We start from the raw sequence: 8,696 nt of genomic DNA, 5'->3' as shown, positions 1-8,696 counted from the left end.
TCTCTGGAACTGACAGCTACAGCAAACACTCAACACAGAACATGTCTAACATACACCATATTTTTGGTCACAAAACAAGTCTCAATAAATTAAACAATATTTAAATCATGTAATGTATATTCTCCAACCACAATGGAATGAAGCTAGAAATCAATAACAGAGGGAGAAAGGAAAATTCACAAATAAGTGGAAATTAAACAACCAATAGGTTCAAGAGGAAATCAGAAGTGAAATTAGGAAATATCTTGAGGTAAATGAAAATGAAAATGCAGCATACCAAAACTTATGGTATGTAGCAAAGGCAGGGCTGAAAAGGAAATTTATAGCACTAAATGTTTACATTAAAAAAGAAGAAAGAGTTTAAATCAGAGATCTAACCTCAAAACTGGAAGAACTAGAAAAATAAGAGTAAACTAAATTCAAGTGAGCAGAAAGAAGGAAATAACAAAGATTAGAGAAGAAATGAATGAAATAGAAAACAAACAAAGAAAAATAGAATTAACAAAACCAAAAGTTGGTTCTTTGAGAAGATCAATAAAATTGACATTTAATTAGACTGAAAGAAAAAAAGAGAGAGGATACAAATAAGTAAAAACAGAAATGAAAGGCAGGCACTGCTACTGACCCTGATGAAATGAAAGGACTAAAGGGTGTTCCGGTTTGCTAATGCTGTCATTATGCAAAATACCAGAAATGATTGGCTTTTACAAAGGGGGTTTATTTGGCTAAAAAGTTACAGTCTTAAGGCCATAAAGTGTCCAAGGTAAGGCATCAACAACAGGGTACCTTCACTGAAGGATGGCCATTGGCGTCCAGAAAACCTTTGTTAGCTGGGAAGACACATGGCTGGTGTCCACTTGCTCCCACAGTGCATTTCAAAATGGCATTCTCCAAAATGTTGCTCTTGGGGTGTTTTGTCCTCTCTTAGCTGCAGCTCCTCTTCAAAATGTCACTCACAGTTGCTCTGAGGTCCTTCTGTCTGTGAACACCTTTATAGGACTCCAGTGATCCAATTAACACCCACGCTGAATGGGCAGGATAATACCTCCATGGAAATCAAACATTTCACTCACAGTTGATTGAGTCACATCTCCATGGAAACACTCAAAGAATTCCAATCCAATCAACACTAATTCGTCTGCCTCCACAAGATTGCATCAAAGATAATGGTGTTTTGGGCATCCAAACTGGCACAAGGGGATAATATGAACAACTCTATGCCAACAATTTAGGTAATCTAGATGAAAGTTACAAATTATTAGAAACATACAAGCTGTCTATATTGACTCAGAAGAAATAGAAGAGCTCAACAAATCAATTACTAGTAAAGAGATAGAATCAATTATCAAAAATCCAGGATGAAATGGCTCCACAGGGCAATTCTACCAAACATTCCAAGAAGATATAACTCCAATTCTGCTCAAATTCTTCCAAAAAAATTGAAGAGGAAGGAACACTCACTAACACATTTTACAAGGCCAACATTGCTCTCATAACAAACTGGATAAAGATACCACAAGAAAAGAAAACTACAGACCAATATCTCCTATGAATAAAGAAGTAGAAATCCTCAACAATATACTAGGAAACTGAATCTAAAAGAATATTAAAATAATTATATACCATAATAAAGTGGAATTTATCCCTGGTAAGCAAAATTGGTTCAACATGAGAAAATCAATTAATGTAATACACCATATTAACAGAATGAAGGAATAGAACCACATGATCACCTCAAGTGATGCAGACTAGTCATCAACACAATAAAGGGTATATCTGAAAAGCCCAGAGCTAACATCCTACTTACTGGTGAAAGACAAAACTTGCCCTCTAAGCTCAGGAACAAGATTAGGATTCCCACTATCACCACTGTTATTTAACATTGTACTGGATGTTCTTGCCAGAACAATTAGGTAAGAAAAAGAAATAAAAGTCATCCAAACTGGAAAGGAAGAAGTAAAATTTCCCTATTTGCAGATGATATGTTCCTATGTGCCAAAAACCCTGTAAAACCCACAACAAAGCTCCTAGAACTAATAAATGAGTTCAGCAAAGGGGTGGGGTACAACATCAACACCCAAAGAGCAGTAGTGCTTCTATACACAAGCAATGAACCACTAGAAAAATAAATCAATAAAAAAATTACATTCAAGAGAGCAAATAAAAGAATCAAATATCTAGCAATAAATCTAACCAATGATGTAAAAGACTTGTTACATAGAAAACTACAAAACATTGCTAACAGAAATTAAAGACTTAAGTAAACTGAAGTATATTCCTTGTTCATGGATTAGAAGATTAATATTGTTAAGATGTCAATCCTACCCAAAGCAATTTATAGATTCAATACAATCCCAATCAAAATTCTACCAACCTTCTTTGCAGAAATGGAAAAGCCAATAATCAAATTTATATGGAATGGTATGTGGCCCCAAATAGCTAAAGCTATCTTGAAAAAGAGGAATGAAGTTGGAGGACTCAGACTTCCTGATCTTAAAACTTACTGAAAAGCCACAGTAATCAAAACAGAATGATATTGGCACAAGGACAGACATATAGACCAATATAATTGAATTTAGAGCTCAGAAATCAACTCTCACATTTATGGCCAACTGATTTTTGACCACTCAATTGGGAAAGAATAGCCTCTTCAACAAATGGTCCTGGGAAAACTGGATCTCCATTTGCAAAAAATAAATAAATAAATAAATAAATATATAAAAGGAAGAGGACCCCCTACCTCACACCATATACAAAAAGCAACTCAAAATAGATTAAAGACCTTAATATAAGATCTAGAACTATCAATCTCCTAGAAGAAAACATAGTGAAGCATTTCTAGGACCTTGTGTTAGGCAATGGTTTCTTAGAGTTTACACTGAAAGAACAAGCAACAACAACCGAAAATAGATAAATGGGACCTCATTAAAATTAAAAACTTTTCTTTCTCAGAGGACTTTATCATGAAATTAAAATGATAACCTACACAATGGGAGAAAATATTTGGTAACCATACATATAATAAAGGATTAATAGCCAGAATATATAAAGAAATCCTTCAACTTAACAACAAAAAGGCAACAACCTAATTTAAAAATGAGCAAAAGACTTGAACAGATATCTCTCCAAAGAAGATATACCAATGGCCAGAAAGCCCATGAAAAGATGCTCAACATCATTAGCAATCAGAGAAATACAATACAAAGCCACAATGAGAAACCATTTCACACCCATTAAATGGCTGCTATTAAAAACATGGAAAATAAAAAGTGTTGGAGAGGACAGGGAGAAACAGGACCATTCATTCATTGTTGGTGGCAATGTAAAATGGTGTAGCCACTGTTGAAGACTGTTTGGTGGTTCCTCAGAATGTTAAGTATCAGACTATCATATGACCTTGCAATCTCACTACCAGGTATATACCTCAAAGAATTAAAAGCAGGGTTTTGCACACTAACGTTCATAGCAGCATTATTCACACTTGCCAAAAAATGGAAGCAACCTAAGTGCTCACCAACTGATGGATGGATAAATAAAATATGGTATATACATACAATGGAATATTATTCAGCCATAAAAAGGAATGAAGTCCTGATACATGTAACAACATGGATAAACTTTGAAGACATTATGTTGAGCGAAATAAGCCAGACACAAAAGAACAAATATTGTATGATCTCACTGTTTTGAAACAATTAGAATAAGCAAACTCATAAAGTCAGCATCTAGAATATAGGTTACCAGGGGATGCAATGGGGATAGGGAATGGGAAGTTAAGGCTTAAAATGTACAGGGTTCCTATTTGGAATGATGGAAATGTTTTGGTAAGGGATGGTTGTGATGGTAGCGCAACATTGTGAATACAATTAACAGCACTGAAATATGTATGTGAATATTATTAAAAGGAGAAATGTTAGATTGTATATATGGTTAACAGAATAAAAAATTTTTAAAAATCAATGGAACGTGCTCACTTTAGCAGCACATATACTAAAATTGGAATGATACAGAGAAGATTAGCATGGCCTCTGTGCAAGGATGACATGCAAATTCATGGAGCATTCCATATTTTTGCACGGCTCCCTGAGCATCGATCCTTTGCTGGTTATCACTGAGGAAAAGATATGTGTTGAAACAACATGTATGGTATCTAATATTAAAGCTGTGACTTTCTGGTCATTAAAAAAAAAAAAAATCGATGGAACTACACTACACAAACATTGTGCCCTAAGTTAATCCATGGACCTTGATCAGTTGTACAATTATTAAAATGTGCTATTACAAATTGTAACAAACATTCCACACCAATGCAAGTTGTTGTTGGGGTAGTATATGGGAATCCTGTATTTTATGCATGATTATTCTGTAAACCCATAACTTCTCTAATAAAAAATCATTTTTAAAAAGACAAAAGCATAATAATAGAAATGGAGAATATGTCTGATGGGCTCATCAGTAGATTTGATACAGCCAATGAAAAAATCAATGAGCTTGAAGATCAGTCAATAGAATATTCCCAAAATGAATTGGGAGAAGAAAAAAAAGAATTAGAGCGATGGGAAAATTTCAAAAGGTGTAACATACACATAATTGGAATTCTGTAAGATGAAGAATGAGAAGGGAGGACAAGAAATATTTAAAGTAATAATGGCTGAGAATTTTCCAAAATTAATCACAGACACTAAACCACTGATCCAGAACAGAACATTCAGAGAGCATCTAATGCAATACATACCAAATCAAATCAGATCAAAACAAAGCAACTTTTTAAAAAATCCAGGTATATAATTTGATATCATATCATATCCAAAAACTAGAGACAAAGAGAAAAATCTTGAAATAAGTCAGAGGGGAAAGAGAGTTGTTGCCTGAAGAGGGACAAGGATAAGAAACAAAAGTGTGGTATGGAGAAGTTCTAATGTGGTTTGCCATCTTTCCCTGAGACCCACAAATATATCCTGTGCTCAGGACCATATTTGTCAGCTGGGTAGGATAAAACAGACTCCCCAGTAGGTAAGGAGACTGATATGTTCCTTCCCCTATTGTCCAGAGCATATATAAACATTCGATGGAGACAGTCTGACACTGGTGGACATGTTTTATGACGTCCAGCTCACACCCTGGTGGTGTATCTGTCCCTGGAGGGGAGGAAGTGGGGTTCTTCTACTGCAGCAGCACATTAACACAGGAGAGAGATGCTATGCACAGAACATGTCCCTATGTTGGCCACGGCCTGAGACCTGCTGGTTATGGGGAACTGATGCTTCCTAGTGAAGCTGACCTTGCTCTGTCTCTTCTCTATGTGAGTAAAATGTCTTCCCATCAGAGCATAGTGAGTCATGCTTTTACTGGTAACCTGGACACCTGTCTTGGAATGGGCTGACATCTTTTTAGGTGTCTCTCCTAACCAACAATAGTGGACCATGAAAGCAAGAATAGAGTAAGATATTTAAAGAGTTAGAAAAAAACCTACCAACCTAGAATTCTATATCAAGTGAAATTATCCTTCAAAAGTGAAAGAGGGGAGAGACAATTCATTGCTGGCAGACCTTCTCTGAAAGAAATGTTTAAAGTTCTTTGGGGAGAAGGATAATGATATAGACCAGACACTTGGATCTACATAAAGAAAGGAAGCACAGAAGAAAAGGAATGAATAAAGGCAAATAAAAATATTTTAGTTTTTATTAATTAATCTAAAAGATAACTGTTGAAAATAATAATAATACATTGGGTGATTTAGAATGAAATGAATAACAGCAATGTCACAAGGGATAGAGAGAAGAATTAGGAATACTCTTTAATAAGTTACCTGTACCATACATGAAGCTGTAGAGTGTTATTTGGAGGTACACTTAGATTAGTCAAAATTGTATATTGTAAACTTAGGGCAATCAAAAAAAAATTTGAAACAAGTATAATTGATAGTCTAAGAGAGGAGATAAAATGGAGTCATAAAATGTTCAGTGAAAAGCAGAGAAAGCAGAAAAAAGTGGGGAGAAAAAGAACAACTGCAATGAATAGAAAATAGTTACAGACCGGGTAGATATTAATGCAACTCTATCACTAATTACTTTAAACGTTAATGGTCTAAATATATCAAATAAAAGATAAAGATTGTTGAAGTGGATAAAAAGCAAGACACAACCCTATGTTTACAAAAAACCCACTTTACATTTCCAGATTCATAAAGGTTAAAAGTAAAGAGATAGAGAAAGATATGCCATGATAACAATGATAAAAGAAAGCTGGAGTAGCTATATTAGTTTCAGGCAAAGCAGACTTAAAAATGTAAATTTTAATTCTCATAAATGTACACAGTGAGCACATATCATGATTTTATTTGACTCATTAATGAGAGAACAAAAAAAGGTGTCGATGCTTATTTAAAGGAGGCTATAAAAAACTTCGAGAGAGAGAATAGAGAGATAGAGACTTGGATAGATATAGACATATATATGGATATAGATAAAAACACAGATAAACTTCCAATGGAAATTTTTAAAAAAAGAATACAGGAATAAGATTGCTAAGTGTTCCAGTTTGCTAGAGCTGCCATTAAGCAAAATCCCAGAAATGGATTGGCTTTTATAAAGGGAGGCTTATTTGGTTACAGATTTACAGTCTGAAGTCCATGAAAATGTCCAAATTAAGGCATCAACAAGAGGATACCTTCACTGAAGAACAGCTGATGACATCCAGAAAATCTCTTTTGCTGTGAAGGCATGTGGCTGTCATCTGCTGATCCTTTACTCTGGGGTTATAGTTTCAAAATGGCTTTCTCCAAAATGTCTCTGGACTAGCATCTCCAAATGTCTCCAAGCATCTCCAAGCATCAGCAAGAGTCCCACCAAAAGTCTCTCTCAGCTGCTCCTGGGGTGTTTTGTCCTCTCTTAGCTTCTCTGGAGCAAACTCTGGGCTAACACCTCAAAGTGTCAGTAAGCATCTGGTTCTGGCCAGCTCTTTTAAAGGACTCCAGTAAACTAATCAAGACCCATGCTGCATGGTCAGGGTCACACCTCCATGGAAATAATCAATTGAAAGTATCACCTACAGTTGGGTGAGTCACATCATCCTGGAAACATCCTAATCCAAATATCCCACAAGATTGGATTAAAAAATTGCTTTTGGGAGGACATAATATATCCAAACCCTCCCCCCAAAAAATACAGTTCTTGAAAACTTTTTCTTCTTAACAACAAGTTCTACCCTTCTAGTGGCTCAGTCCAAAATCTTAAAATCACGTTGAGTCTTCATATTTTCTAGCACCTTCCATCCAAAATGTTGGCATATTTTAGTTTTTTAAAATATATCTAAAATCCAAACCCTTCTTACAACAGCTATCACTGCCTCCCTGGTCTAGGTCACCATGATTTATTTACATTATTGCAATAGCTCCCTAACTCCTAACTGGACTCTTGTTTCTACAGTTGTACCACCTCAGTCTCTTTTTCCAGAACAGCTAAAAGTGAGCCTTTTAAAACATAAGTTAAAATCTTATCATCCTCTGCTCTCCAAAGGCTCCCCATATCATTGAATACAATAGCCTAAGACTTGGCAATGGCCCACAGGCCTTGCATGATCCGCAACTCCCATTATTTCTCTGATCTCATCTTCTACTTTGCTCAGCATCCCTTTCTCTTGTTCAGACACACTGAAGTTCTTTTGTTTCTAAACATACCTGGTATATTTCCACCACAGAGTCTTTGCACTGCTGTTCCTCTGCTTGCAATGGTCTTCCCACAGATATCTGCTCTCCTTCAGGAGTTTGCTCAGCTCTCACCTTTTCACTGAGGCTTTATCTAAACCTTTGCCCATTTAAACATACAATTCAGCATCGCCACCCCTCCCCCAATCCAGATTCCCATTTTCTTCTCTGCTTCATTTTTTATATCACTAATTGCTTAAAACAGAAATTCATTTTAATTATTTATTTTGTTTATTGTTGGTCTCCCTTCACTAGAATAAAAGTGCCATAAACATAGGCAACTTTGCATCTTTCGTTCACTGCAATATCACTAGTGCCTAGAACAGTGCCTGCTCATAATAGGCACTCATATATGTTTGTAGGAGGTCCCCAAGATTTCCGCAGAGTCAATGACTGTCAGAAAGCTGCTTTTCTCACTATTATGGCTTTTTACAGTGAAAATATGCAGATTAGTATAAGCCATAAAAGAAAAAAAAAAGATGCAAAGGACAGAATCCAGGAGAGAACAAGCACAAGCTTCCAGTTGTCCACTCCCTATAGAATCATGTGGATAGCAATTAATTCTCCTAGCAACTTATGTGTGACAATGTGCATGAATTGCCAACTACAGAAGCTCACCTGAGCCTTAACGTCCAAGTCTTTAATTGAGGGTTGGTCATATGGGCAGAGAGGGCTCAAATGGCTAACCTTAGTGACGTAGTCTGCAGCCTCTCCAGACTTCAAAATGATATAGTGTGGACCAAGATCCTATCCGTAAATCACATTATTAACATAAACTATTAGTGGGGCCCAAAGCCCCAGATAAACAAAAGCATTCTTATCAGACAGGATATTCCAAGGGCATAGGGGTTATCTCCGAAGAGCTGATCCAGGGCCAGAACTTTCTTTGAAATGCACAGGGATTGAGCAATCCAGGCTTGCTGAGTTTATCTTCTAGTGTACAACATGTTTATTGAATTTTTAAAAATGAATTTAGTATATTCTAAGTCAT

At 35.9% G+C, this 8,696-nt stretch overlaps 1 non-coding gene across 1 annotated transcript; it reads left to right on the top strand.

The window, feature by feature from the left end:
• The first annotated feature begins 3,966 nt into the window (after nucleotides 1-3,966).
• LOC119545061 lies at nucleotides 3,967-4,073 on the top strand. Its single transcript, XR_005219038.1, has one exon. It is a non-coding gene; the product is annotated as a U6 spliceosomal RNA (small nuclear RNA).
• The last annotated feature ends 4,623 nt before the right edge of the window (nucleotides 4,074-8,696 follow it).

Source organism: Choloepus didactylus, chromosome 9 (assembly GCF_015220235.1).
Source record: "Choloepus didactylus isolate mChoDid1 chromosome 9, mChoDid1.pri, whole genome shotgun sequence".
In the NCBI taxonomy this organism is placed as follows: domain Eukaryota; kingdom Metazoa; phylum Chordata; class Mammalia; order Pilosa; family Megalonychidae; genus Choloepus; species Choloepus didactylus.
The sequence above is the reverse complement of the archived record's forward strand: the minus strand, read 5'-3'. Positions and strand labels throughout refer to the sequence as shown.